Below are 13,835 nucleotides of genomic sequence, written 5' to 3'. Positions count from 1 at the left end.
AACTCAGTAAAAGAAAACCACCAGCATATTTTGTGATGGCAGCTTTGAATACTTTGTACTCAAATGCATCATATCAGAGTCTCTGTAGTTTGTAGTTGTTGTTATTGTTATTATTATTATTATTATTAGCGTATGGCATTGTTACATTAGCTGGGAGACCACGATGCTATTGCAGAATAGTAGTTTGGCTGCCAGTTTACCAGCTCAGGTGTAGAACACGCTCGCACACGTCTCAAGTGCACCACAGGAGGACAAACTGGTTTAGCACCAGAAAGAAAGACAAGCAGCTCTTCCTGCAGCTTCATGCATGGACCCTCTCTTTCCGGAGCCACCTATAAAAAGGTGCCACAACAGGAAGGTTCAGAGCCAGCAGGAATTTGGCTGCCTGCACAGAGCACCAACTTGTTTCCACACAGAAGTGGTATGTATTTATCTACTCGCATAGAACATGCCTTCAAATTGTTAGAAGCTGAAGTGAATGATGGGAGCTCACCCCGATACACAGTGCTAGAACTCGAACCTCTGGCACAGAGACCATCTCCAGCATCATTAAGTCATTGAGCCACTAGACCTCCAAGGTGTAGAAGACCTCCAAGGTCCCTTCCAACTCTGTTATTCTGGGTTTTTTTTGGTTTTTCCCACTGTGACTTTATTCATGTAGTGGGGAAGACAACTTCTCTATCTTAAGGCTGCCCCATACAACCTGCTAATCATAGACTGGAGATGCTTTAGCAATCATATTTAGAGAACAGGAATAACATCTTTAACTTACATGACCCACCAAACAGGATTCCTGAATTCATATTTTCCTATTCTAGTTTTCAGATAGCCTTTTCTAACTTCTCTCCCATATTGGCTGCAGTTCTCTAGACTGTCAGGGTTTGGAGACATAGCAAGTGAAGGGTATGTCTTGGGCAGGAGTGGTTCTTCAGCCATTAGTTCTTTTACCAAGCAGTGGCATTGCATGGGATTGGAGAAATATTAGGGGAAAGAAAATATGGGTGGGGGGGAGCAGGGAGATGAGGGAGGTCTTTAGCTTCTACCTCCAAGGTCTGGGACTGCACTAATTCAGTTTTTGACACACGCCCAGTGGACTTCCGTAAAATGACTGGATAAATTTCCAAATCCAATAAAGAAACAAACAAACAAACAGAAATATCAGAAGTGAATCCCCACCCACAGATAAGGTGCTGCAATGCTTAATCAGGTGGAAGAATGCAACTTCACTGGAGTGGAACGGCAGAGGGTGGCATGGAGAGCTAGACTCTATTGTCAGTTCTCCAGGCCAGGTTCAGAGGATTGCTACCAAAAGAGCCATTCTCCCCACATCTGCCTCACTCACTTTTCCTGCCACCTATAGACCCAGGAGTGTCCAGAAGACCTAATTTAAAAAAATCAAGTTGGTGACCACAACAGTGCAATTGAAACTGGGATTTATGGGTGTTGCACAAAATGACATACACATAAAAAACAGATACTGCTTCGATTGCAACAATGAACCCATTATTTTGACTTTTTAAAAAAACTATATCCTGGAGATACCATTTTATAGAGGCAGAAAGAAGGGCATAGAAGGGAAGGAGGAAAGAAAACCAACCACCCCCACCATATTTTACCCAGGGGTGGGCTTCAAAAATTTTAGCAAGAGGTTCTCTGCCCAGTTGATGGGTGGGTGTGGCCATGGTGGGCATGCCCTAGTCTGCCTCCTGCACCATGGCAGGGGGGAGGGGCGTTTTTGCTCTCCCCGGGCTCTGGAGGCTTTCCTTGAGCCTCTGGGAGGGCGAAAACAGCCTCGCCAGGCTCTGGAGGCCCCCTGGAGGCGGGAAACTGGCCCGTTTCTGGCCTTCCCAAAATTCTGGTAGGCCCATTTTTCACTCTCCCCGAGCCTCTGCGCACCCTGCACTTACCTGCATCCAAACCGGGCCCCGTGGGGACTCCTGGGGGGGGGGGGGACAGGGTGGGAGGGGCCAGCCAGGAGTGGGATTTGGGGGTTCTCTGAACTGCACAGAATCTTAGCTAGAGGTTCTCCTGAACCCCTGCAAACCCCCAGCAGCCCACCCCTGGTTTTACCCCTTGGTAGCTAAGAAGCCTCTTCCCTCTTTTTCCTTCGCCACAGTTGAAGGGAGGTGGGATAGAAGAATTTCTTTCGCCCTTTCGTCCCATGTTACAGCTGCACTTCTGTGAGTCTGCTTTGCAGTCCCTGAGAGGAATAGGTGTTGGAAGTGCAGTCAGCATTTCTTTTTAAGCTGGCATACTTTTCTGCTGGCGTATAGGGCCCTTTAATGCGGTTGGAGAGAAGAATCCTGATTCAGGAAATCAAAAAACCAATCAGATCATTTTTGAATAACATTTCTTCTGCCTTGAGAAACTCTGGCTGGTGTCCAAGATTTTTCTCTCTCATCAATTGATCTTCACAGTCCTCTAAAACAAGCTGGGTAAATGTGAATTAATACACGATTAGCCCAAAGTAAAACATGGAGTTAGTCCTGGTCCAGACCAAAGCTTCCAAGCTTCTATGTCCTCAGCATCTAACCAGAATCCTCCAGAAAGCTCCCTGGCATACATAGTAAGCAATGATGGGTTGCTACCGGTTCACCCCACATCGGGTGAACCGGTAGTGGTCGCGGCGGGAGGCTCCGCCCACCTGTCTGGACACTTCTGCACATGCGCAGAAGCGCCGTACATGTGCATGAGCACGTGCATGCACAAGCAAACTGGTAGCAAACTAAACTGAAACCCACTACTTATAGTAAGGCAATAGATTTTTCTACAACTCTGCCTACCAGTTGATATTTCAGTTTCTTGCCTATAATATTGCAGAAATCAGAAGAACAGGGCTGGAAATGATAGCCAAATATTCCATGCCATGAACCCTTCAGAAGGAACCTTGGAGGTCTTCTAGTCGAACCCCATGCTCAAAAAGTAAACGTATTCCATTCCAGACAAATGGCTGTCCAATCTCTTCTTAAAAACCTCCACTGCTGGAGCACCTACAACTTCTAGAAGCAAGTTGTTCCACTGATTAATTGTTCCCACTGTCAGGAAATTTCTCCTTAGCTCTAAGGAGGTTGTTAGATGGTATGCAGACATCCAAACTATTATATTTCAATCCACCATCCAATTTGTTTAGCTCCTTTGATCGTTGCCATATTGGGTGGCAGTAAATTCCACTGGTTAAGAATATGTTGTGGAAATAAAACATTGTTTTAATTAATTTTGAATTTCTACGGAGATGCTTTATTTTGGACAAACATATGTGACCTTATTGCAAGGCTACAGTATTTTTTTCTGGCACTCAGGCTTATTTTTTTTTAAATAAAGAAATACCATATGTTGAATTTGAAAGATTCTGAAAGTGCACAAGAACTGCCATTTTTTTTAAAAGAAAAACTATATCTGCAGTCAGTTTCAACTGCAGCTTTTCTGCCTTTAAAACGCAAAACAAAGGAGCCTTTTTACATAAAGTACTTTAAAAGGAATATAGATCATAGAATAATAGAGTTGGAAGAGACCTCGGAGGTCTTCCAGTCCAACTCCCTGCTCAAGCAGGAGATCCTATACCATTCAGACAAATGGTTGATCATATCATTTAAAAATTAAAATAAATACTCATCAACAAGAAAGATTATGAGAAGCAGAGGTTAAGATGTACAACTGTCAACTATGAAATCTCACCAAGGAGGTTAGTCCTGTTTTTCTCTTAGCTCAATATATTTCTCAATCTCAATATACACCAGCTATTCCGATGGTGGGAAAATGTGTGAAAGGTCTCCTGGTTTCTAAATCAGCAGCTTATGCTGACCCTCATGGGCCTTTCATTTCATTTGGGCTAATGGGTTTTAACCCGATTAGCTTCATCTTTCTTTTTTGACAGAAAATGAGATTGTGTTGTGACCCAGGCCCAAGTAGGTAGTAGGAAACTCAGTCAACTCAGATAAAATCATTCAGCTTCGGGACGGTTTGGACCAAAATTGCGGTGACTCAGGTGAGACATCTGAGGGTGGTCTTGGTGACATTGTTTGGGATGAGTTTGACCCTGTGGCTCCTGAGGACATGGACAGGTTGTTGGGTAGGTTGAATGCCACCACGTGTTTACTGGACCCGTGCCCCTCCTGGCTGGTGCTGGCCACTCAGGAGGTGACACGAGGCTGGCTCCAGGCGATTACGAGTGCTTCTTTGGTGGAGGGTGTCTTTCTGGCCGCCTTGAAAGAGGCGGTGGTGAGGCCCCTCCTCAAGAAGCCTTCCCTGGACCCGGCTGTTTTAGGTAATTATCGTCCGGTCTCCAACCTTTGCTTCGCGGCGAAGGTTGTAGAGAGTATGGTGGCATATCAGTTTCCCCTGCACCTGGATGAAACTGTCTATCTAGACCCGTTCCAGTCCGGTTTCCGGCCCGGTTACAGCACGGAGACGGCTTTGGTCGCGTTGGTGGATGATCTCTGGAGGGCCAGGGATAGGGGGTGTTCCTCTGCCCTGGTCCTATTAGACCTCTCAGCGGCTTTCAATACCATCGACCATGGTATCCTGCTGCGCCGGTTGGAGGGATTGGGAGTGGGAGGCACCGTTTATTGTTGGTTCTCCTCCTATCTCTCTGATCGGTCGCAGACGGTGTTGACAGGGGGGCAGAGGTCGGCTCCGAGGCGCCTCACTTGTGGGGTGCCGCAGGGGTCGATTCTCTCGCCCCTTCTGTTCAACATCTATATGAAGCCGCTGGGTGAGATCATCAGTGGCTTCGGTGTGAGGTACCAGCTGTACGCGGATGACACCCAGCTGTACTTTTCCACACCGGGCCACCCCAACGAAGCTATCCAAGTGCTGTCCCGGTGTCTGGAAGCCGTACGGGTCTGGATGGGGAGAAACAGGCTCAAGCTCAATCCCTCCAAGACAGAGTGGCTGTGGGTGCCGGCATCCCGGTACAGTCAGCTGAGTCCACAGCTGACTGTTGGAGGCGAGTCATTGGCCCCGATGGAGAGGGTGCGCAACTTGGGCGTCCTCCTGGATGAACGGCTGTCTCTGGAAGATCATTTGACGGCCGTCTCCAGGAGAGCGTTCTACCAGGTTCGCCTGGTGCGTCAGTTGCGCCCCTTTCTAGACCGGAATGCCCTATGCACGGTCACTCACGCCCTCGTGACGTCTCGCCTGGATTACTGCAACGCTCTCTACATGGGGCTCCATTTGAAGGGCATCCGGAGGCTGCAGTTAGTCCAGAATGCGGCTGCGCGGGTGATAGAGGGAGCCCCTCGTGGCTCCCGTATGACACCTATCCTGCGCAGACTGCACTGGCTACCTGTGGCCTTCCGGGTGCGCTTCAAGGTCTTGGTAACCACCTTTAAAGCGCTCCATGGCATAGGGCCGGGTTATTTACGGGACCGCCTACTGCTACCGAATACCTCTCACCGACCCGTGCGCTCTCACAGAGAGGGACTCCTCAGGGTGCCGTCAGCGAGGCAGTGTCGTCTGGCGACACCCAGGGGAAGGGCCTTCTCTGTGGGGGCTCCCACTCTCTGGAACGAACTACCCCCAGGACTTCGTCAACTTCCGGACCTCCGAACCTTCCGTCGCGAGCTTAAAACACACTTATTCATCTGCGCAGGACTGGATTAGATTTTAAATTTATTGGTTTTAAATGGGTTTTATTTTTTATATTGTTTTTAAACATTCGGCCTTTTAGAATAAGTTTTTTAATTGTTATTTTAATCTGTATTTATGTGTTTTTATTGGCCTGTGAACCGCCCTGAGTCCTTCGGGAGATAGGGCGGTATATAAATACGATTAATAAATAAATAAATAAATAAATAAGTCAGTGTAAAAACAAACAAACTTTATTAGAACAGCTGAGAATTACTTCATTCTCAGCATAGTCCAACTAAATTAAAGCAAATTCCTCCCAACACAATTCCTCAGTCCTATCACCAACCTTGGTCCAATTAGGCAAACTGCCAAAGGCCTTTCTTGGCAAAAGTTCAGAAGACACCGATATGAAACAAATGCAACAAGACAAAGCTATCAACGTTGTTTTCCGGCAAAGAGTCCAAACCCCGTCACTGGTCTTTTAAACCTTATGGGAGGGGCCAATCGTCTCTTGGCCCTACTCCCGAGTCGTCCTCTTTGCTTTAGCTGCTCTTGCCTTCTGGCAGCTCTTCTCATGCGTGCATTAGGAACAGGCTCCTCCTGTTCCTCTGCCTTAGTACTGTCAGTCTCTGGAGGCTCTGGAGTCCACACATCACTCCCTGATGGCCCTGGCCTCACCTCTGCCTCTGACGGGCCTTCCCCAGCCTCCAGGACTGGCCCACGCTCTTCCTCAACCTCATCGCTGTCTGATTCCGTTACCAGCTCCACAGGCTGCTGGTGGACCACAATAGATTGGTCCCTTCCTTGTTACTTTTCCCGAAGACCATGAAAACATGACGTGGGGACCCCAGGTTGATTTGGAGTCAATCAAATGGCTTGTATAATCGTGTTTCTTACCATTGTGGAGGAGTGGGTGGATGGTTTGGTTGGTTGGTTTTATATTTTTGATTTGTAATGTTGTATGCCACTTGGAATCCCTGTGTACGAGCTGGATGGCCAGATAAATCTATTTAATAAATTAAAAATGCACTGATTGTCTTACCTGCCACTGCTTATACCAATTGGCAGCGGTTCTCCAGAATTATAGGTAAAAAGTGAGTGTCCTTTTAACTACTGATGTTTACAAATGACTCTCAAGCGTTTGGCTTCCTCTGGCAAAATCAGTTCTGAATGTTTCCCTTTGTACATCTCTTTCTCATGCAAGCTTGGGCAATTTCCCATTTGGAAACACATACAAGATTAATTTCAGAAGAGGCAGTGATATATTGAGGCAACTGTACATTGAATTTGGTTCCTGTATGTCCTCCTAGAAGGGATGTGGTGGCTCAGTGGCTAAGACGCTGAGCTTGTTGATCGAAAGGTCGGCAGTTCAGCGGTTCAAATCCCTAGTGCCAAGTAACGGGGCGAACTCCAGTTACATGTCCCAGCTTCTGCCAATCTAGCAGTTCAAAAGCACGTAAAAAATGCAAGTAGAAAAATAGTGACCACCTTTGGTGGGAAAGTAACAACATTCCATTCGGAATTTAGTCATGCCGGCCACATGACCACGGAGACGTCTTTGGACAGTGCTGGTTCTTCAGCTTTGAAATGGAGATGAGCACTGCCCTCTAGAGTCAGGAACAACTAGCACATATGTGCGAGGGGAACCTTTACATTTATCTTTACCTATGTCCTCCTATGATTACTACATCCAAAAGAATCCTCAAATAGCTTTCCTCCTCCTGGGAAGCAACTCAGGCCAACTAAATTATTAAGAATTGCTTCCCAGGAGGAGGAAAGCTATTTGAGGATTCTTTTGGATGTAGTAATCATCGGAGGACATAGGACATCTGCAGTCTTATCAGAAGAAGAAATTTAAACCAGGGTTGGATTTCTGGATAGCCACATTTTAAAAAATGGAAACAAAATGGATTCTAAACAAATTATCAGAGTTTCACTGCAGAGTGAAAAAAAAAGTCTCATAAAGAGAACTTGAAAGATATCAATGTCTAATCTGAAAAAGATGGGACAGACAGGTTACAGGTTAATATGTTGAAATGCCGAAGATCCACATACTGAATATAGTAAGTAGACCAGCATTTTTCAACGTTGACAGCTTGCAGATATATGGACTTCAAACCCCAGAATCTTCAAACTGCTGTGGGTAAGAAACACTGCAATAGACCCTTGTCCTAGTCCAGGGGTCTTGTCGTGTCCCACTCCTCCGCTGACGGCCGGGTCAGGGAAATCCGAATCAGGCGTGCCTCTGCAGCTCTGCCAAAGTCCTAGCAAAGTCCTCAGGGCAGGCAGGAGACCAGAAAGTGACTTCAGCAAGATAAGTTTAGACTTTGCCTGACTCAGAGAATGCCAGAAAGCAGATCCTTTATATAGGCCATGGGGTGTGGCTCCATGACTCAGCACTTATCCAGGCCTGCCCCTCCCTTCCTTCTGTTGCCTCCGCCTATCAAGTCTTCTGACACGAGGGTCACTCCAGTCGGCAGCTGTTGGCAATTGACCTCCCTCAGGCTCACATGCTGTGGAGGAGGGGGAGGGGTCTAGTTGCTCCGTTTGCCTGGGCATGGAGCCAGAGCTGGGGGTTGGAGGTATTTCCTCCTCTTCAGCCTGTCTGGGCATGGAGCCAGGGCTGGGGCTGGGAGGCATACTAGGACATTCCTCCGTGTTCGGAAGCAGATAAGAAGACCCCGGCTGTGGTGAGATCGGACGAGACACAACAGGTCTGCAAACTTGGCTCTTTTAAGACTAGTGGACTTCAATTCCCAGAGCTCTCATAGCTGAAGTCCACAAGACTTAGAAGAGCCAAGTTTGCAGACCCCTGTCCTAGTCTAAAGAGCTTTAAATGCAAGAGTTCAATTTTTTGCTGTCAATCAAACCAAACCAATGTCCTTAAAGGGGCCTGTGTTCTCTCTCACTTGCTGAAAGTTCTTAGAGAAAGGCTCTAAGTACCAGTTTCCTGGGCATGCTACCCAATGAGTTTCTTACATTAAATGGGCTGGAAACATTATACCATATAGCTTTCAAGGCTCTAGAAATTGATGCTGAGCGTATCCATTGGAACTGGTGAAGAATATATCTGCAGTATTGGGATCTGCTTCTGCCAAGTTAGCTGCCTGCATAAGTACAGGAAACTGGGTGCTTAAATGGGTGTTCTTCGTGTGCATTTATTCTGAGATCACTCGTAATATGACTATGGGGAAAACTAATCAGTTGCTTTTCATGTATTATCAATATGGCAAAAGAAAAAAGGTCTAAAGCGGCGCATCTTCGATGACATTGGTGACTTCTGGTTGAATTTCACAATGGTGCCATACTATAACAGAATAACCAAGTTGGGACTTTGGAGGTCTTCTTGTCCAACCCCTTGCTATAATATGATTTACTTTGATTTTGGTTGAACGTAGTGTGTAAATCCAGGCAGATGTGGATTATTAAGTAAAATATGTTTACAGTAGGAGAATATGTCTATTTAACTTATATGCAGAGCACATCATGAGAAAGGTGGGGCTGGATGAATCAAAAGTTGGAATTAATTTACTATACCTTGTGTTTGTTCCGGGAAGTCAGGGGGGGGAGCGGGGTTTGGGAAGGGAGGGGGGAGGGGGGAAAGGGGGGGGATTTTGTAAAACTTTTTCAGAAAAAAAAAAGTTGGAATTAAGATTGCCGGGAGAAATATCAACAACCTCAGATATGCAGATGATACCAATCTAATGGCAGAAAGCGAAGAGGAACTAAAAAGCCTCTTGATGCGGGTAAAGAAGGAGAGTGCAAAAGTTGAACTGAAACTCAACATTAAGAAAACTAAGATCATGACATCTGGCCCCCTCAATTCCTGGCAGATAGATGGGGAAGAAATGGAGGTAGTGACAGATTTTATTTTCCTAGGCTCCAAGATCACCGCAGATGGGGACTGCAGCCAAGAAATTAAAAGATGCTTGCTCCTGGGGAGGAAAGCTATGGCAAATCTAGACAGCATACTAAAAAGCAGAGACATCACCCTGCCAACAAAAGTATGTATAGTCAAGGCTATGGTTTTCCCAGTTGCAATGTATGGCTGTGAAAGTTGCACCATAAGAAAGGCGAGCGCCAAAGAATTGAGGCCTTTGAACTCTGGTGCTGGAGAAAACTCCTGCGAGTTCCTTGGACTGCAAGGCGATCAAACTGGACAGTCCTAGAGGAGATCAACCCTGACTGCTCTTTAGAAGGCCAGATCCTGAAGATGAAAAATACTTTGGCCACCTAATGAGAAAGAAGGACTCACTGGAGAAGAGCCTAATGCTGGGAAAGATTGAGGGCAAAAGAAGAACGGGATGACAGAGAATGAGGTGGCTGAATGGAGTCACTGAAGCAGTAGGTGTGAGCTTAAATGGACTCCAGAGTATGGTAGAGGACAGGAAGGCCTGGAGGAATGTTGTCCATGGGGTTGCAATGGGTCAGACCCAACTTTACAAGTAACAACAGCAACAGGGAAAGTATATGTAATTCAGGGTTGAACTGTTGCATTCTTGGTGTTCTCTGAGCTTTGTCATTTTCTTGCAGCTGTTTCTTGCAGTGGTGAGGTTACCTAGTTGGGTAATGGATGTCTGCAAGCAAACATCAAAACTCGGGGAGCACCAAGGACTCCAAACTATGGTTAACCAAACCATGGCTTAGCATGATGGATTAATTCCATTTGGGAGTTAAAAGCCACAAAGCGCCTATCTTTTTTAAAAATTTGATTGTTATTTTGCACAATAAATAACAATAGTACTTAGACTTATATACCGCTTCATAGCGCTTTTCAGCACTCTCTAAGCCGTTTACAATGTCTGCATGTTGCCCCCAACAATCTGGGTCCACATTTTATCGACCTCAGAAGGATGGAAGGCTGAGTCAACCTTGAACTGGTCAGGATCAAACTCCTGGCAGTGGGCAGAGTTAGCCTGCAATACTGCATTTTAACCATTGTGCCACCACTGTTCCTGGTGGTAAAGCAGAGATAATGGATCAGCACACTCCTCTGCCAGGAAGTGGGGTGGCCATATTATGGATTATAGACACTAGGTTTGTGGAAAAACTGGTTGTAAAATGATCTGGTGTCATTTGAAATCTTATTGATTGGTGGTGCAGTGGTTAGAATGCAGCATTGCAGGCTAACTCTGCCCATAGGCAGGAGTTCAATCCTGATGGGGCTGAAGGTTGATTTAGCCTTCCATCTTTCTGAAGTCAGTAAAATGTGGACTCAGATTGTTGGGGGCACTATGCTGATGTTGTAAATTGCCCAGAGAGTACTGTAAAGCACTATGGAGCAGTATATAAGACTAAATGCTATTGTAATATTGCTATTATTGTCTTTGTTCATGACCCATTCCTCTTGGGAATCCCATTTAAGGGGTCTTGGGTGCTCTGTGAACTTGATTGTTTTCTTGCAAACCTTTCATTACCCAAACTAGGTTTGATGATCTTAGTTTGGGCGATGAAATGTCTGCAAAAAAACCAGTGGTGGAATTCAAGTTTTTTACTACCGGTTCTGTGGGCGTGGCTTGGCAGGCATGGTATGGCTTGGTGGGCGTGGCTTAGTGGGTGTGGCAGGGGAAGGATACTGCAAAATCCCCATTCCCACCCTACTCCAGGGGAAGGAGACTGCAAAATCCCCATTCCCACCCCACTCCAGGGGAAGGAGACTGCAAAATCCCCATTTCCTCCCCACTCCTGGGGGAAGGGTATTGCAAAATCTCCATTCCCACCCCACTCTGGGGCCAGCCAGAGGTGGTATTTGCCAGTTCTCTGAAGTACTCAAAATTTCCGCTACTGGTTTTCCAGAACCTGCTGAATTTCATCTCTGAAAAAAGACCTAACCAAGCTCAGAGAGCACCAAGGACTCATTTCAACTTTCAACTTTGAGCTGAAATATTGAGTTGAAAATAATCTCCATTTAAAGCCTCAGCTTTGTCAATATCAGATCGGGGGTAATTCAGTCATCTTCCTCCCACAGGTGTTTCCCAGGAATTCAGCCTATCATCCTTCTTTTCGAATCCAGGATGCCCTGTCTCTTTTGCCCGCATCAGAATGAGAAAGATGGATCAACATTAGTTTTGGAACATAGCAGAACAGCTCTCGCTGCCATATGCAGGGTGAGCTACCACTGACTCCAGTGCCCTCTTGTGGCATACATTATTTGGCTCCTATTCTTTTTGTAGTAAAAAAGGGGAAATCAATTATTCTAAAGCTAAAAAACCTGTACTAGGCCCGGATCTTAGTCTATTGCCAGCGTGTTTAAATCATTTAGCCTTGCCCTGTAAATCTAATGAGATACATCAAAGCTGTTAACATTCACATTCAAGTACACTTACGGAAAATTCATCAGACTTTGGGCATGATCCAAAATGTATATCTCCTGTGCCAGAACTAAATGATGGTGGAGGTCGGAATAAACGGGGCGGTCAGGTTCATGTCTGTTCTGTGGCCGATAGAAAGAAGTTCAGCTGCCAGAGAGAATTCTTTAGCAATTCTTTAAAAAATGGTCTATTTTACAGAGTTGTCTTGTGTGTGATCACAATATCATCAAGACCGTTGTTTATTTAAACCTTTAAATCGAAACAATTTAAAATTATTGTGCAACTGATCAGTCGTAATAACTGCAGCCTTGAGATAGAAAATCTGAAAGTTATAATTTTCTATTCTATGGGCCAGGTTTAATTTGAATAGATTTAAGTTACAGGAATGTACGGAATAACAGAATTAGGGAATAACAGAGTTGGAAGGGACCTTGGAGGTCTTCTAGTCCAACCCTCTGCTCAGTCAGAAAACCCTATACCATTTCAGACAAGGGACAAGGAGCTGTCCAGGCTCTTCTTAAAAGCTTCCAGTGATGGAACACCCACAACTTCTGAAGGCAAGCCATTCCACTGGTTTACTGTTCTCACTGTCATGAAATTTCTCCTTCGTTCTAGGTTGCTACAAAGGAACATTTTAAGAAACATCCTGTTAGCAATAGCAGCTCAGCAATAGAAGGATTATAGGGTTCCCATCATTGGATATCTTCTAGAAAATATTGGATTTCCTGCACTGAGAAAAATCCTTTGGATTTTTGGAGGAGAAAGGATGAGTGCTGCATTAGATGGGCACCATGCAAAGTCCCCTCAAACTCTTCAATTCAAAGTTACCAATCCACAGATGACACTAAAAACTAATTTACTATTCATCCTTTCAATTCACTGTTTTCTCATTCATTCATTCAATCATTCATTGCATTGATCTTTGTGCTCTAATAGTCAAGCTTCCTGCATATAATACCCAGTGCTGCTCCTAATCTCCACTAGAACATTTACAATGATGCAATCTTCCTTTCCTCAAAATCTCTTTCAAACCATTCACTTTTCTCCAAACTGCTTGGCTCACATTCTTAGTTGCCTTTGCCAGCCAGTGAAAACTAGGCAGATATCATTGCATTATTTATTTCTACATGCTCCTTGTAATTCTTGCCTCATCTGCTTCCCATTCTTTCCCACCTGATACATTATAGATTGTAAAATTCTGGAGGAAAAGATTGGCTCTTGCTTTACCACTTCTATTCCACCAGAAGTTGTTGTTGTTTTTTTATTCCCCAATCTCTCCAAAATAGAGATTATTGGAAATTAATTCCGATTTATAATTGAGGGGATCCTTGGTGCTCTCTGAGCTTGGTTATTTTCTTGTGGATGTTTCATTACCCAAACTAGGTAACATAATCTGTGTTAGCACTGATGATGTTATCTAGTTTGGGTAATCAAATGTCTGCAAGAAAACAACCCAGCTCAGAGAGCCCTAAGGACTTCTCATTTCAACCCTGAGCTACAAATATTCTCCTTTATTGAATTATACCTGTCTTCATTGCTGCTTCTTGTCTTGAAAAGCACAGAATGTGTAAGACCATCCTGGGCCAAGCAGGATGCCATTCAGCTAACCAGTAAAAGAGTGTAAAAATGTCATTCAATCATTGCTCAGCCCCCTAAAACTCTTGGGAGCCTTGAATAAAAGCCACCTCTTCCACTCGATGCAAAATAAAAATAAAAATAAAAATAAAAAATGCTCCCGCCACCCCCTCAAACTATTCTGACAGAAAATTAAACAAAAGATTGCACCTGTGCGTGTTAGCATTTATTTATTGAATATCTATCCTACTACAAATCTCATAACTCTCAGCACTGTACAAGATACGAGGGGGAAAAATGTAAATATCCATAGGATGAAAACACAATATAAAAAAAGAATGAAAATAAAATTACCAATCTCATACACTGTAGCAATGCAAA

At 44.9% G+C, this 13,835-nt stretch overlaps 1 long non-coding RNA gene across 1 annotated transcript; it reads left to right on the top strand.

Annotated features, from left to right (window-relative positions):
- The first annotated feature begins 265 nt into the window (after positions 1-265).
- Positions 266-13,737, top strand: LOC131188487 (uncharacterized). The gene is made up of 3 exons (XR_009152785.1): positions 266-421; positions 9,448-9,572; positions 11,537-13,737. It is a non-coding gene; the product is annotated as an uncharacterized LOC131188487 (long non-coding RNA).
- The last annotated feature ends 98 nt before the right edge of the window (positions 13,738-13,835 follow it).

This window comes from Ahaetulla prasina, chromosome 1 (genome assembly GCF_028640845.1).
Source record: "Ahaetulla prasina isolate Xishuangbanna chromosome 1, ASM2864084v1, whole genome shotgun sequence".
In the NCBI taxonomy this organism is placed as follows: domain Eukaryota; kingdom Metazoa; phylum Chordata; class Lepidosauria; order Squamata; family Colubridae; genus Ahaetulla; species Ahaetulla prasina.
Note: the sequence above shows the minus strand (reverse complement) of the source record. Positions and strands in the feature narration are given on the sequence as shown.